The following is a 21,260-nucleotide window of genomic DNA, read 5'->3' as shown; positions in this document are numbered from 1 at the left end:
AGGGGAGTTCCTATGGCTGGCTTCCAAATGGAATACATTTTAAGTCACAGCCACTAGCTGACTGTTAATAGTGCTTCAAGGGAAGTTACTGAAGACTGATATACTATTCTGGCATTAAAATTCAAGGTTGTCTGAAAACTTGCTTCCTCACGATGGATCAGTCCAAGCTGGAAGCATGATAAATTTAATTATAATTGACTTCGTGTGGTGATTGCCAGTCACTTACACATCTACTGAGTCCTACGAAGTAATTTGTCTCACCTGATTGAATGTTAAAACTGAAGAATGGCCAGAGGACAGACAGGAGAAATAACAAATTTTCCCATAATTAAAAGGCAAGTTGGTCTTGGGACCAGATCTACTGAGAGCAAACTTCCTAGATCTAGTCCGCTGGGCCCTTTTGTTTATCAAAGTACATCGTCTGCTTAGTTAGAACAGCCTGATCCTCTCAGCTTGGAGGGCCTTTGAACATGTGGTGGTGATTCCAGAAGTAGAAGGAGAAACCCACCCCTAACTATACTTAGTAAACAAGTCAGCAAGCCCCCAGACTCGATCCCGGGAGGATCCAGAGAACACTGCCCTTGGTGCTGATGGGTCCCCTGGCTCAGAGGAGTTACAGGGCACCCAGCCTTTCTATGTCTCCAGCTTCTGGACTGCAGTCCAGCTCCTGCCAGGATTGGTTCCCTGAAGGTGGCATCACTGGGACCTGGGGCTCTGGTGTCCCTCATTCACAACCTGTGGATGGAAAGAGTTGCTCCTGGACATTCCCCAGGAGAGCAACGGGAGTTGCCTCTGAAGCAGCAAGCCTTCCTTACGCTTCACTGGTCCAGGGCAGCCATGTTTCCACTCCAGATCCAAGCAGTGGCAATGGGGATGGGCTACTTTTGATTGGCCTAGATTATTCAGGGAGCACACCTTCAATTAAGAGTGAGTTATTGATTTAATATTTTAAATAATATCCTGAAGTAATTGGTGTCTGGATTACACTAAGGTGTAGTCTAGTATTAATTCACAATCATTCAAAAACTTACTTTCTCATAATGAATCAGACCAAGCTGGACGCATGATCAGTTTAATTATAATTGACTTTGTGTGAGTATTGCCATTCATTTACCTATTTACTGAGTCCCATGGAATAATTTTTCTAATTTGCATAAGCATTAAGAACGAGGAAGCAGAGAAAGCACAGACCAGAAAAGGGAAATAACAAATTTGTCTATAATTAAAAGAAGACTGGTCTCTGGGACCAGGTCTCCTACTTAGATAAACTTTCCAGACTTAGTCTACTGGGTAGTTTTCATTATCAATGTATATCATCTGGTTAATTAGAAAACAACCCCATTCTCTTTTCTGTGAAACATATGGGGTATTTTCAAACTCATATTTACCTTAAACAGTAAGGAAGAATCCAGGGCTCATGCCTTGGAGATCCAAGGTACCCCTGGCCCCAGTGTTGATGGTTTCCATGGCTCAGATGAGTCATGGAGGGTCCAGGCTTTCTGTCTATAGCCCAGCTCCCCACAAGGCTGGTTGCCTGAGCATGGGAGTTGTGAGGACCCGGGGTTTCAGGATTGCTCATTCACACCTGAGATAGAACATTTCTGTGCATTTTCCTAGGAGAATGAGAAAGAATTTCTTCCGGAGCCACAGGCAAACCTTTCTTTATACCACATTGACCCAAAGTGGAACCATTTTGGAATCAATCGCAGGGAACAGAGATAGCCTGAATCTGATTTGCTTAAATAACTGGGGGTCACATTTGCAATTAGGGGTGTTGTTGAGTTAATATTTAAAATAATATTTTAAAGAATATTGCTATCTGGAACATACTAAATGAGCAGATAAGGGAAGGAAATAAAAAAGGAGAGAAGGAAGAAAGGACGGAAGGAGTGAAATTGGCCTCTCATAAGTCCTCTAGGCTGTTTGGGGAGCATTATGCCCAATAAAAATGTATGCCAATACAAATAAAAATGTAAATGTATAAAATATACATATTCACATAAATATAGAAATGTACATATTTACATATTCATATATATATAGAAACATATATATGTAAATGTATAAAATAGACATTTCTATATTTATATGTGTGTGATGGGTGTGTTAATTAAAACAAAATACCAGGTATCCTTTACTTAGTTATGTTGTTGGTGGTGTGGGAGTTTTACAAGGAAAGGCTGAAGCATCACCGTCCTCAGCTTCTATATGAGAACTGAAGACATTCTTTCTAAAAGTCTGAAGTCCTGCCTTTCAGGAAGGCGATGAAGAGGTGACAGGTGTTTGCCTCAGGCCCATTAAGGAGCCCAATTCTGCATTTTCCGAAACTGAGATTAGTCACTAGAGTTGAAACAGCAGAACTGACCTGCAGCGAGGGAATGCTGGAGGGGCATCCTGTAGGTGCTGAGGGCCTATCCACATTTTCTATTTGTTCTTGTGTTCGTTTCATATCAAGGAAGCGGTCCATTTCACCTGGACTGCCAAGTTTATTGACATAAAGTTGTTCACATTATTCCCCATTATTCTTTTAATATTTGTAGAATATGTGATGATGGCCCCATCTTTCATCTCTGATATTAGTAATCTGGGTCTTCTCTGTCTTCTTGACCATTCTTATTAAAGGTTTGTCGATTTTATTGATCTTTTCAAAGATTAATATGAAACCAGCTTTGGTTTCATTAATTTTTTCTGATCTATCCTTTTTATATTTTATTCATGTGCTTTTTTAATTTTTTTCTTAGCTTCTACATTCTTTGCAGTTAATTTGCTCTTTGTTTCTAGACTGTTGTGGTAGATAATTAATTTTACATCTTTCTCCATTTCTAATACAGGTTTTTAATGCTGCAATGATTCCTCTATCCATTGCTTTAGTTATAATCCACAAATATTGGTATGTTATCTTTCCACTTTCATTTAGCTCAAAATATTCTAATTTCCTTTGTGACTTCTGTTTCGATCCATGGATTATTTCAAACTGTGTTGCTGAATTTTCAAATATTTGCGATATTTTTCGGGATCAGTCCTTATTTCATTTTTTTTAAATTAAATGTTTTTATATATTTATTTTGAGAGAGAGAAAGAGAACAAGCAGGGGAGGGGCAGAGAGAGAAAGGGAGACAGAGAATCCCATGAAGGCTCTGTGCTGTCTGTACAGAGTTCAGTGCAGGGCTTGAACACATGAACTATGGCATCATGACCTGAGCTATAATCAAGAACCAGATGCTTAACCCACCGAGCCACGCGGGTGCCCCATATCGGTCTTATTTCCATTTAGTTTTGTTGTTGTGATATAATACACTCTGTATGATTTCAACACTTTTCAAGTTCTTGAAACTTGTGTTTAGAATTTTGTGACCTGCATAGCAAAGAGAGGGCAAGAATGAGAAAAAATGAAATGATATCTGTGGAATGCGGTTGTGTTATAAATAATCATGTGTGTTGTCTGATGGCAATTGGGATTTCTCTAATGTCCAGAAGAGATTTTGAAAGATTTTACAGAGAGAATCACATGATCAAACCCACAACGACTTTTCAGTTAAATAAAAATTAAAATACAAATAAAAAGAAAACTTGTAGTGAGTGTTAAATCTGAGATTAAGACTGTTTTAAAAATTCGTAATGGCCATCATTGTAAGTTGTTGATAAAAATGATGTACAATAGCCTTTAGATTTAAAAGAGAAACAAAACAAAATAAAATCTCCAGATTACTTAAACAAATAAGGGGTAAAGTTATCCACAAATTTTTTTTTGAAATCTAATATCTAAAATAAGCCCAAGACTTTTGATGAAAAAACTTATGATGATAGTGATAGGTGCAATAAACTAAAAATAAAATTATATGTATTTGACTAAGAGCTTCATGTTCTGGCAGAATACTAGAAATCACACCCCCTCCCCCAGGATGCCATAAGCCAACCTCTGGAGCCTGTGAACATGAGGAGATATCATGCTTGTAAATATGTTACATGGCAATAGGATTTTGCAAATATAATTACGTTTTCTACTTAGTTGACCTTCAAATAGGGAGATGATTCTGAATTAACTGGATGGGCTAGAATGTCAGAGATAATTTAAGTATCCAGCTAACAGCAGCAAGAGAATGGGGACCTCAGTCCTACACGCACAGAGAACTGAATGTGGTAGACGGCCCGAATACGTGTGAGGGTAAATTCCACAGCAGAGGCTCCAGGTAAGAGCCCAGACTGGTGGACACCTAGATTTTGACCTCATGACCCTGGTGACCCTGCTAAGCCACCTGGACTTCAACTGTAGAAATGTGAGATGGTAAACAGGCATAGGTTAAGCCATTACTTTCGTGGTAAATTTTAATGCAACAATAGAAAACTAACATATCTCATTGAGTTAACAAGTTGTTATTAGTGATTAAACCAACCCATGAAGTTGAGAAAAAACTCCAAGGGAAGAAAGAAAAAAAAAAAAAAAACGCACCTTCTCTAATGTGTAGGACAGATTTTTTTTCTTCCCTGATATTCTACCAGTGCTGAGCTCACTGAGTGTGAATGCTTCACAGGCAGGAGCGTGGGGTCTCTTGGGGCGGGGCGGGGGGTGCAAATCCCGCCCCAGGAATGGTGTATGCATCAAAGGGCTATCTGAAGAGCCATTGAAGATATCATACTGATCTTCACATATTTCCAGATTAAGATGGTCCTTCAGTACTGGGGCACTGGAAGAAGAGATGGCCATCCTATTTCCCTAAGGCAGGAAATCAACAGGAGAAAAGTCAAAATGGAAGGCAGAAAGCAAATGGTGCTCCTGTTGAAGGGGAGTGGGAAAAATAGGAAGAGAGAAAAGACGAAAGGAATGGAGAGATACCTCGCAAGGAGAATTTTTCTTCTTTCCGGGGGGTCATAATTTGGCTGGAGATATAAGATGATGAAATCAGTAGCTCTTTTCCATCACAGGCTACCCAGAGCTGGAATATTTTTGACGTGTCTGGTTGGTAAAGGCTGAGGCTGTCCCCTGCAGAATTCCAGTTGAATGTGGGCATGAAACGGAATTGAATGCTAATGATTTCCAGGTAAGGAAAGTTACATACCCAGAGAGCCTTTCGCAAGGAATAGGGCTTCTGATTCATTCTGGTCTCATTGTGTATCAGGAGGCCCTTTCACCCCGTGTCTCTATAGGAGTTAGTAGAAAAGTTGGTTCTAAATGTTTCTAAGATTCAGAGTTTCTGTTTTGTGTGGTTTTTCTCGGAGGCGGGGCATGGGTGGGGGGGAGGCGGTGGTTGTTGGCAGTGGCCTAGCATGCATCCAGCTGTTGACTTTTACTGAAATTCATTTCATTATCTTGCGATTTCTCTTGAGGTCTCTGTAAGAATATCCAGCTGGTTTTCTTATGAATCTGATTTAATTGAATTGGCCATCAGTTGTTGTTGTTGTTTTGTCTTTTTTTATTCCTCTAATGGCAATCTTCATTACTATTGTATATATCACATATTGGCCCCATCTTGAGTCAGACTCATGCCTATGCACTTGATAAAAAGTATGCACAATTCTATTTATAATTGCTATTATCAGTTTTTATGCAGGTTAAGTTAGAGTATTTAAAGCAATTCACTTGGTTGGAGTCTTCAGACACTGAATGTATACAATTAATCTTTCCATCAGCTTGTCACAGAGAAGGTACTTTATGTACTAAAACCTCATCCACAGTCCATTAACTAAGAGTTCTCAATAGTTAGAGCCATTTGTTCTCTGAAGCTTTTGCCTAAGATCAAGTGTAGCACTCAGTCAGGGCTTGAAATTCGCAAACTACATGGGAAAGGCGGGCCCCTGAAACATAAAAATAATGCAAATAACAGGCATGTTCCTCCCAGGTATTAATGGCATTCAGTGAGTTTTCACATTTATTTGTAAAGCTGTATCTCAAATAGCTGCCCCTCCAAGAAGTCTTATCTGATACCTCAGTCTCTCTCTGAACAGTCCAGAGCACGTGAGTGTTCAACCCTCCTGGACACTTTTGTTCTACTTTGTGGTACAGCTTCCTGTAATTTCTCATAACCCCCTGACTCATAGTTTTCTCACTATGAAGAAGGAATATCTTATTTTTATAGGCTGTCTATCAAATAATGAAGAGCTTAGAAAATAATAAGATCTTGAATAGCCATTTTGGCTTGGAATGCTCATGATCTAGTCATTTATTTTATTTTATTAAAAAAAATTTAATGTTTTTATTTATTTTTGAGACAGAGACAGAGTATGAGCAGGGGAGAGGCACAGAGAGAGGGAGACACAGAATCCAAAGCAGGCTCCAGGCTCTGAGCTATCAGCACAGAGTCCAATGCAGGGCTCGAACTCACGGACTGTGAGATCATGACCCGAGCTGAAGTCAGGAGCTTAACCGACTGAGCCACCCAGGCACCCCTCTTATCATTTAAACACACACAAAGAACTTACCACGTTCTGGGCACAAGCTAGGTCTGGGGAAATATTGGCCATGTCTTACGATGGTCAATCTATTCTTGAACTGAATCCTGCCTTCTGGACTCATGACTGAAAATTTGATTTTCACAGTCCTATGACAAGAGTGAAGAAGCTCTTACCAACCCACAACTGCTCCCTATGTGTTTCTTCTTCTTTGATGAGCAGACTTTATGGCTATATTGCTTTGCTCACAGGAGGGAGATGCATGCCATTGAATTAGTCTCTAAGATGTAGGATAGTCCATTACTATATTTAATTTTCTCTGACCTATAAGGTGCACCACATTATATTTTTAAAAAATTTTTTAACGTTTTATTTTATTTTTGAGACAGAGAGAGACAGAGCGTGAACAGGGGAGGGTCAGAGAGAGAAGGAGACACAGAATCTGCAACAGGCTCCAGGTTCCGAGCTGTCAGCACAGAGCCCGACGCGGGGCTCGAACTCACAGACCGTGAGATCATGACCTGAGCCGAAGTCGGACGCTTAACCGACCGAGCCACCTAGGTGCCCCTCACCACATTATATTACAGCTAGTGTGGCCTAAGAGGTACAGGTGTGCTCTCAGGAGCCGGTATCTCTGACAAAATTGCTTAAACACAGTAGAAGGACTATTTCACGTTTATGTAACAGTTTTACATTGAGTTGATTTCTAGCAACACTGTGAGATAAGAGTTACAGTTTGTTTTCTTCCATACGGATATCTTAATGGTTCCAGTACCATTTGTTGAGAAGACTATCCTTTCCCCAAATCTCTTGAACATGTATGTGTCCTAATACTTCTGGATTGTTTACTCTGCACCATTGGTCTCTATGCCCTTCTAGGTCAATATTACACAGTCGTGAACATTTAGCTTTACCATCAGTCTTGAAAATAGATGATTTACATTTGCCGATCGGTTATTCTTTTCTTAAGATGCTTTGACAAATCTAAGTCTTTTCCATGTAAGTTTTAGAACTAGATTGTCTCCTTTTTCAACAGCCTGCTGGGATTTTGATTGGAATTGTATTAAATGTATAGATCAATGTGTGTGTGGGGATTGACATTCTTAGACTATGCTGTCTTCCAATGATTACATAATGCATATATTTATTTTCATAAGCCTTTGATTTCTTTCAGTAGTTTTCAGTTTTTAATGTGCTAGTCCTGACTCCTTTTCTTGATTTTTTCTTAAGTATTTCACATTTTTTGCCATTGTAAATGGTATTGCTTTAACTTAATTTCCCCATTGTTAGCTGCTAACATATAGAAATACAAGAAAAGCCCTCAACATTTTAACCACAGTTGTTTTAAATATTCTTTAAAAAATTTTTTGATGTTCTTACTTGTTTTTGAGAGAGAGAAAGAGACAGAGCTTGAGTGGGGGAGGGGAAGAGAGAGAGGAAAACACAGAATCTGAACCAGGCTTTAGGCTCTAAGCTCTCAGTACAATGCCCGACGGGGGGCTTGAAGTTGTGAACCGTGAGATCGTGACCAGGGCCGAAGTCTGACGCTCAACTGACTGAGCCACTCAGGCACCCCTTAATCATAGTTGTTTTAAATTCATGGCCCATGATTTCAACATCCTTGCCGTATTTGGGTCTGGTTCACATACTTATTCTCTCCTTCAGACTATGTTTTTTGTTTTTTCTTTTTTGCTTTTAGTATGCCTTGTGATTTTTTGTGAAAGGGCAGACATCACATACTGGGCAAAAAGACTGTGATAAATAGGTCTTCAGTAATGTTGTGGTGGGTTGTGGGGTGAGGGGAAACATTCTACAGTCCTGTGATTGGGTCTTAGTCTTTTAGTGAGCCTATGTGCCTGGACTATAAACTTTACAAATGTTTCTCAGTTTTTGTTTTGTTTTTCACCCTGATAAGTGATATGAGATGGCTAGAAAGGGCTTGAGGGAATGTATCCCTTCTCCCACTTGGAAGGTAGATGGGCTTGAAATTGGGCATTTTCCTTACCCCAGGTTGGTTAGGCCCTGAGCAAACTCCAGTAAGTTAGACTCTGGGTAAATAGTTTCTCTCGAGGGCAGGCCTTGCTAAGTAGGACAGGATGTTCTGGTGTATTAAGAAATGGTTTCTTTTCCCCTCCCTCTGCCAGATGCACAGGAGACTTATCTCTGATCTTCACTGTGGGAACATGGTGAAGCTCCTGGAGATAAAAGTCTTGAATGTCTATGTCCCCCCACCTCCCTGCCACTTCCCACCATGACTATGTCTTGCTAGAGCTGTTACATCTCAGGCTTGTCTGTTCTGAGCCTTCAGCAACTCATCAGTTACATTTCAGGCTTTCCCAACCAAGCCCTGTTTCTCTTGAATGTCTCTGCTCATGGACTGCTGTTTCGGTAAATTGTGATTCTCTGCATCTGCCCGTGTCTCTAAAATTTTAGGGGCTGTGGTTTGTCCCGTGACCTCACTTCTCTGACAGATCTAGGAGGAACTGTTGATTTTTCACTTTGCTCAACTTTTTATTTGTTAGGACGGAGTGATGGCTTCCAAGCTGCTTACACGGGACACTGGGTTTCATTACTATTTATTTTATATTTTTTGTTGCTTCTACTCTCCTACTTCTCATTTCCTTCCTTCTACTTTGCATTTAAATTGTTCTTCTTTTTCCAGATTCTTAAGGTGAAAGCTTAGGTCACTGATTTGAGTGTTGTTTTTTTTTTAATCTTTCCTAATATAATCATGCAAAGCTATATGTTTCTTGAATGGGCTGCTTTACCTGCAGCTCGTATTTAATACGTAGTTTTAAATTCATCACTTAGACTATTTTTAATGTTTCTTGTGATTTCTTCTTTGATCCACATGATATTTGGAATTGTGTTGTTTAATTACCAAATATTTGGGGGAGATTTCAAGTAATTTTGTTGATTTCTTATTTTAATTCTGTTGTGGTCAGAGACCATACACGATATAATTTCGATCCTTTACATGTCTTGAAATGTGTGTGATGATTAGGTATTTGTATTTTTATCTTGGTGAGTGTTCATTGTTCGCTTGAATGTACGGTCTGCTCTGTTGGGGTGGGGTGTTTCATAAATGTCAATTAGGTTGGTTGATCATGCCATTCCATTATTCAAGTGTCTTCTGTCATTATTATTATTAATTATTATTATTGTTTTGTCTAATGTTCCATGGCAGTTGAGATACCACTGGTAAAATTCCCCACTCTGGTTGTAGATTGGTTTTTTAAATCCCTTTATTGGTGTTAATTCTTTATGTACGTGGAAGGTCTAGAATAGGTGTATACACACAGAGAACTTGTGAGTCTTCTTTGATTTATCTACTCTTACCATTATTTGACCCTCTTCTTTTTTCATTGTCTTGAAAACTGCTTTATCCAATCTTAATATATCTTTTGAAGCTTGTTATAGTAAGTATTCACAGTGGTATTTCCCTCCCCCCCCCATACTTTCACTGTGGTTTTATATTTGTATGTCCCTAGACTTGGCACACAGTTTTACAGACCTGCTTTAAAACAAATGCTGAACTAGACTGTTTAGATAATTTTATTTTTTATTTGTTTTAGATAATTTAGGTTTTATAAAAGATGATTTGGACTGTTTAGATAACTTTACTATGATTTCTGCTATTTTGGTGTTTAATTTTCCTTCTTGCCATTTATTTACTGTTTATGCCATCTGTTTATTAGTCCTTTTCTCATCTTTTCCTGTCTTTTTGGGGATCCGGTGATTAAAGTTTGGTATTCTTTATTATCTCCACTCTTGGTTTATTAACTCCCTTCTTTTCTCTCTCCCCACACCTCCTCCCTGGGGCTTTCTTGGGTTTAATATACAATGTTGACTTATTGGTTTACCTTTAAGTTGATTAGAACACAGGTGGAGTGTGAGAACTTTGCAGGAGTAGATTTCCATCTCCTGCTTCCCATCCCATATGCGAGCTTTGTCCTTCTCCATATGTTACAAACTCCAAATACATTGTTATGACTTTTGCCGTAAATCGATTTTTCTCAAATTGTGGCCCAGGTACCCTGAAATTTTTTCAGGTTGTACCTGAGGTTCGAACTATTTCCAGAAAGTTTATTTACCTTTTTACTCTCATTCTTTCATGAGGGTATATTTTCATTTTCAGAGGCTAAATGGCATATGGTGTTGTAACAGACTGAATACGAAGCAGATGTGAGAATCTAGCTGTCTTCTCTCACTTCGGACATTAAAGAAATTTGCAAAAAGTAGAAAACAGTTCCGCTTTTCTTGCGAATGATTTTGCTTTAAAATTCAGTTATATTGGGGTGCCTGGGTGGCTCAGGCAGTTGAGCATCCAACTCTAGGTATCAGCTCAGGTCATGACCTTGCAGACGTGAGATGGAGTTCTCCACCAGGCTCAGTGCTGAGTGGAGCCTGCTTCGGATTCTGTGTCTCCCTCTCTCTCTGCCCCTCCCCCCTCTCTCCCTCTCTCTCTCTCTCAAAATAAATAAATAAACTTAGAAAAAATAAAATAGAGTTATACTTCTTTAAAAAGATGTTTTTTTTGTTAACAGGTGTGGCATTCTTGTTATTTTTAAGTAAATCTATCTTTAAAAGGTGAATAAATTTATTTATTGAAGATACATATTATATATATTCACTTTATACAGATATTTATTTTACATGCATACATATTACATATATTCATGTTATAGACATAAATTCACTTGAAAATAAGAATATACACATATTATCATTCAGTTTTAGTTCTTAATATGCTAAATATTTTAGTAGCTATAATTCACATAAAGAAAATGTCTTTGATATCCTCAGTTTTTAAAAAATTTTTTTATGTTTATTTGCATTTGAGACAATGCAAGAGACAGAGTGCAAGCAGCAGATGGGCAGACAGAGGGAGACACAGAATCTGAAGCAGCTCCAGGCTCTGAGCTGTCAGCCCAGAGCCCGACACGGGGCTTGAACTCACGAACTGTGAGATCATGACCTGAGCCGAAGTTGGACGCTTAACCGACTGAGCCACTCAGGCGCCCCCTCTCAGTTTTTTTTTTTTTTTAAATAAAGGGGTCTTGTGACTAAAAAGTTTGAGAACTGATTCTTTAGAGTTTAAAATGAAATTTTAAAGTCTGTCATATTTACTTACTGATCATTTTCACTTTTTGACCTTCCTTCTCGTAGATACAAGTTTTACGAATTGTCATTTTCCTTCAGCCTGAAGAATTTTCTTTAATATGTTTTATACAAATCGCTGCAATGGATGGTCATCACTTGTGTTTGCCTAAAAATGCCTTTATTTTGCCTTCATGTTTAAAAAGCTGCATATAGAATTCGGGGTTGACAGTAGTCCATTTACAGAAATTCTGGTGAAAACTGTGATGCCCTGATCTTACTCCCTGTTCAGAAAGACTAGTTGTCCCAGCTTCTGGAAATGGATACTTGAGAAGGTCAAAGTCAGTTGTATATTAAGGAAAAGGGCAGTTGGCAGGAGGAGTGAAAAAGAACCTTGCATCCATCTTTAATTTAACATGATAAACCTCTCCTTTTTATCAACTCGTCCTCCACCTGCAGAAACTGGAATATTTTAGGTTGAGTTCCCCTATAAATTTTCTATTTTGGCCCTGACCTCAATTCTTGAAAACCTTTGTTCTCAGAAACCTACGTCTGTCAACACCTGAATAATGGAATTTTTAGTTACATTTAAAAGCTTAACTTCTGTTAACGGTACTGTACATTTTGGGGGAAAAACATACAAAGAAGGAGTTGGGTGACCTTTTACAATTTTTTCTCCTGGTATTTATGTTGCTAACAGTGAGATCAATAAGGCTTACTAGAAAATTATAATTCTTTACAGATCGTCGTAGAACGATGAGCTGTTTTACTTGGTGTTTGAATACAGGTGTTTTAGTAGCATTTTATTTTATTTTAAATTTTTTAGTAGAATTTTAACGGGAACTAGTCTTTTCGCCTTTGGAACTGACCACCTTAGATCCATTTTGGCAACAAATGCAAAGCCCAGATCTCACAGAAGAAACAAAACACAAATCCCAATTACTGGAAGAGAAAAAGCGGGATCTATCCCATGATACCAAACAAGACGGAGATAAATGTTTAGAAAAACGTGTTATTTTAAAATAAGTGGGTGTTGGGGCGCCTGGGTGGCGCAGTCGGTTAAGCGTCCGACTTCAGCCAGGTCACGATCTCGCGGTCCGTGAGTTCGAGCCCCGCGTCAGGCTCTGGGCTGATGGCTCGGAGCCTGGAGCCTGTTTCCGATTCTGTGTCTCCCTCTCTCTCTGCCCCTCCCCCGTTCATGCTCTGTCTCTCTCTGTCCCAAAAATAAATAAAAAATGTTGAAAAAAAAAAAAAATTAAAAAAAAAAAAAAATAAGTGGGTGTTTACCAGAAGGTGTGCGGTGTTCACGTCACTCCCCTTTAGAGGAAGCAGTGTTGGGGGAGAGATGGAAAACCACCCCGAAGCCAAAGTCCTATCCCAACGGGTCTTTGTCCACCTCGGCTCCACGTTCTGGGACCGCCTAGTGACCACTGTCCTCCCGCCGTGGGTATTCCCAGGAGGGCCGTGGAATCACCTGATTCAGGTGTCGTTCACTCCGGGAGCCCTTCGCCATCTGGGCAGATGTGACCCGTTGAGAGCACCGACCTCCAAACCCTGCGGGGCTTCTCGGCACCCAGACACGCCACACTCTCCCTGCGCCCCCGCCTTCGTCCCAGACGGACGCCTTCTCCTGGATCTGTGCGAATCCTGCTCGACCTTCAGGGCCCCAGCGAACCACCACGCCCTCCGTGAAGCCATCCGGAGGCCGCAGGGGAAGTTAGCGCTCTTTTCCCTGCAGAAGGACAGACGCTGCCTGGGGTGGTGGTTTACTTCTGTGCCCCTCCTGGGCCTTGCTGGGGTGGGGGTTGCTTTCCAACAGCACGGGCACGTGGTGCAGGGGGGAGGACATGGGGTTCAGGGGACAACTTAGGAGCTAAGCGGTAGAGCATATACACACCTGTCTTGGCGGGTCTGGGCAGCTAGGACAGATCGCCGCTGACAGGTGACTTAGAAACAGCAGACATTTATTTCTCCCAGTTCCGGAGGCCTGGATGGCCAGGATGAGGGCCCTGGAAGGACTCAGTGCCTGGTGACCCACACTCTGGTTCGCAGATGGCTATCTTGGTGTCCTCACCTGGCAAGAAGAGGCCAAGGAGCCCTCCGGGACCTTTGTGATAAGGGCACTAATCCCATTCCTGAAGCTTCCACCTCGGTGACCTAATCAGGGCCGCATCTCCAAACACCAACGCGCGAGGGGTTAGGATTTCTGCATATGAATTTGGTGTCGCGGCCCCTGAACTCATACTATCCCACACCTTAGCCTCCACACCCACAGTCAACCTGCCAGGGTGCCGTGTCCCGTCCCTCCGGTGCTCCACGTATAGGGTCAGGAGTGGCTGCGTGACTACGACCAGCGGAGGCTCTCCAGACTGACAGTTGTCCTGGTCAGGAAAGACGAGCAGTGGTTTGGGGTCAGCTTGATCTGTTGAGCAGGTTCTCACACGCTGAGCCATCGCTCTGCTAAGCGATCGAAAGAGCTGCGCAAGTCGCTTTCAGGCCCCGTTGGGCGTCTTAGTAGGAGGTGGTCAGCAAGGGCACGTCTTGTGGATTTTTCTGCCCTGAGGCCTGGGGGAGCACCAAGATCCAAAATGCTGTGAACGCATGGCTGGAGACGGACAGAATACTTACCTTCTCACATCAAGACGTATCTGGAAGTCTGTAGCAGATGTGTGAAGCAGCGCTTCCATCAGAATATTCCGCGGACACTGCTTTCGGGTTTGCACTCAGGTATCAGTGATCCAACGGTAGCCCGGTGGATATTAGCTCAGCTTCTCCCTGGGGGGTTGAGACTCCGCAATAAACTGTCCTCGTCGCGAGAGACGCTCTTTGCTCCGCAGCCTTCCGCATCCTGCCAGTATCCCCTACCTGTGCTCACGTGACTTCCCCACTTGTCCACTCTTGCTGCAGACTTCGTGTGCGGAGTGACTATTTTTTGTTGTTGTTCCTGGCTGCTTTCCCAAGCACATAAAAAAAAAAAAAAAAAAAAAGCTTTTTACCATTTTTTAAAAAAATCTGTTTTACCATGTAATTTTCCACCGCAAGGATACACTGTTAGGACGAATAAAAAAAATACAATTCCAGCTGCCAGACAAATTATAGGCTCTGCTTTGACTCTGGCAGCTAATGGTATTTTATTTTTAGCACGCGCAGCACAAGAAAGAACACACAAACAGGACGTGTTTGCTGTTGTCTCTGCTGTTATTCTAAAGTTTGGCTGAGGACTGACTGGTATTTCATGGCCCTACTTTATAATGCACGAGCCAGAGGCAAACCTAGAAGAACTTGGATTAGAAAACACAGGAGTGCTAGGTACAGCTTTGAAAGTCTCGTCTAGACAGAGGTCACTTGTGACTTCAAATTCAAATCGGTCCGGGATGATGGCAGCCAGAAGATTCCCTTAGAAGAGCTTTGGTTCTCTCTTCATAAAGAGTGAACATTTCTTCCTGATTCCTGATGCTCAACAACATAAATTGGGAAATAATTCCTCAATTTTTCTGTCTTTGTTTGCCTATTTCCTTGGCGACTATATTATGCCTTTGGGCTTTAGAGCCTTAGATGGATCTCCTTGTTCCATGATAATCATCTTTATTAGAAATGTATCTCATAGCAAGCAGCTGTGCTAAACAACCTCGGTATTTTAATTTTTCATGTAATTTGATGCACATGATCCCAATTGCGTGTCATTTTCCTAGGTCATTGGTGTAAGCCTTAGCTAATAACAAATCTCAATTACAGAATGCTAAACCTAATCAAGTAATCCCAAAGGAGAAGATTGACTATATTGCACTTCTATGAGCATTCTCTGTAAATTCGCTTGAAATCTAACTCGCTGACCACAAAATTGCTAAACCAGCTCTCGTTACATCTGCTGTCACTCTAGAACCATCTTTCCAGAAGAACCCACTGTTGTCACTTCTCAGCCTCAGACTCAGAAAACTTGGGAACATACTGAAATCTCCAAGCCACATTGCCAAAACCCAGAAATTGCCACGTGAGGTCTCAAATACGTTTATAGTTGTCACACATTAAAAAAGAACATACCTTTGGGGCGCCCGGGGGGCCCAGTCAGTTAAGCCTCTGACTCATGATTTAGGCTCAGGTCATGATCTCACAGTGTGTGGTTCGAGCCCTGTATTGGGCTCTGCACTGACAGTTACTTCTTTTGCTGAAGTAACAGAGAATCCCCAAAATCTCAGTGGTTGAAGGTAATGATTCTTTTGTTTGTATGACTTCTTCAATGCGGGTTGGAAGGGATGTTCTCATCATAGTTACCCAAGGTTCAGATGGACGAACATTTACCTCAGTGAGTTTTGGCAATTGCCCCAGCAGGTCAAAGGGAACCTGCCAGATCATATATTGGGCTCCCAAAGCTTCTAACCTGCAGTGAAATATTTCACCTCCTTTCACCTATCAAAGGCCAGAGGAAATTATCTGCCATTCTCATTTTTAAGAGGACCAGAAATTCACCCTTACCACGTGCTGGGAAGAAGGACAAGATGCATATTTGTGCATCCCCTCCATCTTCCCAGATGTAGAATTTTCCTGCCTTAATTTTTGAAATAAGTTTTGGGATGGATTAAGATCTAACGAAATCGGGGATTTGTAATCCTGGCTGGACCGCATTGTAATCTTGGAACCTTTAAAACAACCTTCCGATGTCCAGAGCAGACCATTAAACAAGGAAACTGACATCTCTGGGGGTGATACCCAGCATGGGAGTACTTTATCCCGGTGTGAATTTTCTATATAAATTCGAGAACACACAGGGACCAAAATACCGAAACACAAAGTACAAAACCAGTGGCTCATCTGAATTGTCACAAGTGCACCAGGTGAGGAGAATGATCTCCATGGTAACTGGGCTCGGGGAATTCAAGAGTAGTTCAAATTAGTGTTTCTCGCTCTTATGTATTTCTGCCCACAACAAAATGCTCGCTATCTTCCTCAATTTAATACAAAGGTATTGCTTCCTCAATTTTTTTTTTCTCCTAGAATTTTATTTAGCCTGTCGCAAACAAAGGCCTAAAACTAGGCAAATGAGGCTCCTCTCATAGAAGGTCCCCGCAAGTGTCCTTGGCTACCAATGACTACATCTAAAACATATGTTTAAGAGCAAAATCAGAGAATTTCAGGATTTTTCAAATTGAATTAATCCTATGGTTGTGTTCCCCCTGAAGTTGCCTTATCCCCGAAAACTAGCAGTATTGAGGCCAGAAGACTGGGAATTTCAGGAATCTGGGCCACAGAGTGAAAGAAACATCTACAGGGGCCCATGGGGACAGCTTGGCGGGCCGTAGGAGTGCGACTGCGAATTGGAAGGGATAAAACAGGTGGCATAGGCACGGAGGGGAGGGATCCCCTTCTGTGGAGAGACTAAAGGAAGAGAAACACAGGGTGTGTAAGTGTAGGGTTGAATTTATACAGAAAAACCATGGACCAGGGAACAGAAAAAAATGGAGAAAGAACCAATGTCTACCTCATTCTAGGGTTGTGGGGCTTTCTCTGGACTGGGTCCCCCCCCCCCCACCCCCATTCATGGGCCTGGGGAGGAAGGAGCCAGCCCCGGGCTCAGTAGCCGGCTCAGAGGCACAGTCCCCTCCTTGAGTGCTCCGGGAAGAAGGCATATAGTCTCCAAGGGAAAAAAAAAAAAAACCCTGAAGCCTCCCACTAGCCAGAGGCCCTTTGTCAGCTGGCTGGCAGAGAGTGGGAGCACCCTGGAAATGGGGCACATGGAGGGGGATCCTTTAAGACACGGTGTGGCACGGGAGACTGTGGAGCAGGACAAACCATGGGGCACTGTGAGGACGGCCTGCACAGAGTGGTTTAAGACACCCGGTCTGGGGGAGAGAGACTGGGGTGTCGCCATTTTTCTCCCCATCACCAACGAGATGGGGCCTCAGGGAACTGGCAGTGGGCCCACAGGGGAGGTGGGACCCACCCACCTCCAACCACACCCCTCTGTGCCTGATAACTGGGCATCTAACCAGCAAGATTGACACTGACCAAGGACACAGACCCTTCTCCAGACGAGCACAGCACTGGTGACAAGGCACCATCAGATGTTTGTCCAGAGGTTCTGTATTTTCTGATTTGATTCTTGGTCAATTATATATATATATATATATATATATATATATGTGTGTGTGTGTATACATATATATTTATATGTGTATATATATATATTTATATGTGTATATATATATATTTATATGTGTATATTTATATATATATTTATATGTTTATATTTGTATTTATATATACACATAAATATATACATAAATGTATATACATACATATATACATATATATATACACAAATGTGTATATATATATGTATATATGTGCGTGTGCATATAGATATATTGTTTTTGTTTTTGTTTTTTCTTCCTTCTTCTTCCTTTTCTTCCTCTTATTCCTATCCTTCTCTATTCTGGTTATTCTGGTTGTTGGTTGAAATAGAAGATAAAATTATGGAAAACGATGAAACAGAAAAAGAGAAATAAGAAAATACTAGACCACAAGGGGAGAATTAAAGAACTGATTCAATAAAACGTAATAGTGTCTGCATCATAGGAGTTCCAGAAGAAGAAGAAGAAGAAGAGAGAGAAAGGGGCAGAAGGTTACTTGAACAAATTATAGTGGAGAGCTTCCCTAATTTGGGGAAGGAGGCAGACATCCAAATCCGAGAACTTTCAGATTTAACAAGAATAGGTCTTCTCCATGGCATATCACAGTGAAACTGGCAAAATACAAAGATAAAGAGAGAGTCCTGAAAGAAGTTAGGGACAAATGGGCCTTAACCTACAAGGGTAGACACATGAGGGTAGTAGCAGACCTGTCCACTGAAACTTGGCAGGCCAGAAGGGAGTGGCAGGAAATATTCAATGTGCTGAAGAGGAAAAATATGCATCTAAGAATCCTTTATCCAGCAAAGCTGTCATTCAGAATAGAAAGAGAGATAAAAGCTTTCCCAGACAAAAACTGAAGGAGTTCATGACCACTAAACCAGCCCTGCAGGAGATCTAAGGGGGACTCTGTGAGTGGAACATTGCAAGGACTACAAAGGACCAGAAATATCACCACAAGCATGAAACCTATAGATAACACAAAAACACTAAATCCATATATTTCAATAATAACTCTAAATATAAATGAGCTAAATGCTCCAACCAAAAGACATAGGGTATCAGAATGGATAAAAAAACAAGAGCTGTCTATATGCTGCCTACAAGAGACCCACTTTAGACCTGAGGACACCTTCAGATTGAAAGTGAGGGGATGGAGAGCCATCTATCATGCTACTGGAAGTCAAAAGAAAGCTGGAGTAGCCATACTTATATCAGACAAACTAGATTTTAAACTAAGGGGTATAACAAGAGATGAAGAAGGGCATTATATAACAATTACGGGGTCTATCTGGCAGGGAGAGCTAACAATTATAAATATCTATCCCCCAACTTGAGACACCCAAATATATAAATCGATTTATCACAAACATAAGCAATCTTGTTGGTAAGAATACAGTAATTGCAGGGACTTTAATACTCCACTGACAACAATGGACAGATTATGTAGTCAGAAAATAAAGAAAGAAACAATGGCCTTGAATGATACACTGGACCAGATGAACTTGGCGGATATGTTCAGAACTTTTCACCCCAAAACAGCAGAATACACATTCTCCTCAAGTGCATGTGGAGTATTCTCTAAGATATATCATGCAGTGGCTCACAAAACAGCCCTCAATAAATATAAAAGAGTTGAGATCATATCATGTATATTTTCAGATCACAATGCTATGAAACTTAAAATCAACCACAAGAAAAAAATTTGTAAAACCTCCAAGTGCATGGAGGTTAAAGAACATCTTCCTAAAGAATGAATGGGTCAACCACACAATTAAAGAAGAAATTAAAAAATATATGGAAGCAAATGAAAATGAAAACATGACAGTCCAAACCCTTTGGGATGCAGCAAAGACAGTCCTAAGGAGAAAATACATTACAATCCAAACTTATATCAAGAAACAAGAAAAATCCCAAATACAAAAGCAAACTGCACACCTAAAGGAACTAGAATCATAATAGCAAAGAAACCCCAAAGCCAGAAGAAGAAGAGAAATAATAAAGATTAGAACAGAAACAAACAATACAGAATCTAAGAAAACATTAGAACAGATGGGTTTTTTTTTTTTTAATTTTTTTTTCTACGTTTTTTATTTATTTTTGGGACAGAGAGAGACAGAGCATGAACGGGGGAGGGGCAGAGAGAGAGGGAGACACAGAATCGGAAACAGGCTCCAGGCTCCGAGCCATCAGCCCAGAGCCTGACGCGGGGCTCGAACTCACGGACCGCGAGATCGTGACCCGGCTGAAGTCGGACGCTTAACTGACTGCGCCACCCAGGCGCCCCAGAACAGATGGTTTTTTGAAAAAAATAACAAAATTGATAAGCCCCTAGCCAGACTTCTCAAAAAGAAAAGAGGGAGAACCCAAATAGATATAATCATGAATGAAAGAGGAGAGATTACAACCAACACCACAGAAATACAAACAATTATTAGAAAATACTATGAAAAATAATATGCTAACAAACTGGGCAACCTGGACGAAATGGAAAAATTTCTAGACACCCACACACTACCAAAACTCAAACGGGAAGAAATAGAAAATTTGAACAGACCCATAACCAGCAAAGAAATGGAATCAGTTATCAAAAATCTCCCAAGAAATTAGATTCCTGGGCCAGATGGCTTCCCAGGGGGATTCTACCAGACATTTATTTATTTATTATTTATTTATTTTTTAAATATATGAAATTTATTGTCAAATTGGTTTCCATACAACACCCAGTGCTCATCCCAACATCTACCAGACATTTAAAGCAGATTTAATACCTGTCCTTCTCAAGCTGTTCCAAAAAAATAGAAATGGAAGGAAAGCTTCTGGACTCATTCTATGAAGTCACCATGACCTTGATTCCCAAACAAGACAGAGACCCTACTAAAAAGGAGAATTACAGGCCAATATCCCTGATGAACATGGATGCAAAAATTCTCAACAAGATACTCGCAAATCGAATTCAATGGTGTATTAAAATAATTATTCACCACGATCAAGTGGGATTCATTCCTAGGCTTCAGGACTGGTTCAATATTCACATCAATCAATGTGATACATCACATTAATAGAAGAAAGGATAAGAACCATATGATCCTGTCAATTGATGCAGAAAAAGCATTTGACAAAATACAATATTCCTTCTTAATAAAATCCCTCAAGAAAGTTGGGATAGAAGGAACACACCTTAACATCATAAAAGCCATATATGAAAAGCCCACAGCTAACATCATCCTCAATGGGGAAAAACTCAGAGCTTTCCCTGAAATCAAGTACATGACAGGGATGTCCACTCTCATCACCACTGTTTAACAAAGTGTTAGAAGTCCTACCCTCAGCAATCAGACAACAAAATGAAATAAAGGACTTCCAAATTGGCTAAAAGGAAGTCAAACTTTCACTTTTCCCAGATGACATGATACTCTACATGGAAAACCTGAGAGTCCACAAAAAAGCTGCTAGAGCTGATGCATGAATTCATCAAAGTCGCGGGATACAAAATCGACGTACAGATCTCAGTTGCATTTCCATACACCAATAATGAAGCAACAGAAAGAGAAATAAAAAAATCGATCCAGTTTACAATTGCATCAAGAGCCATAAAATACCTAGGAATAAACCTAACCAAAGATGTAAAAGATCTCTATGCTGAAA

This window comes from Panthera leo, chromosome A1 (assembly GCF_018350215.1).
Source record: "Panthera leo isolate Ple1 chromosome A1, P.leo_Ple1_pat1.1, whole genome shotgun sequence".
NCBI classification, from domain to species: Eukaryota; Metazoa; Chordata; class Mammalia; order Carnivora; family Felidae; genus Panthera; species Panthera leo.
Note: the sequence above shows the minus strand (reverse complement) of the source record.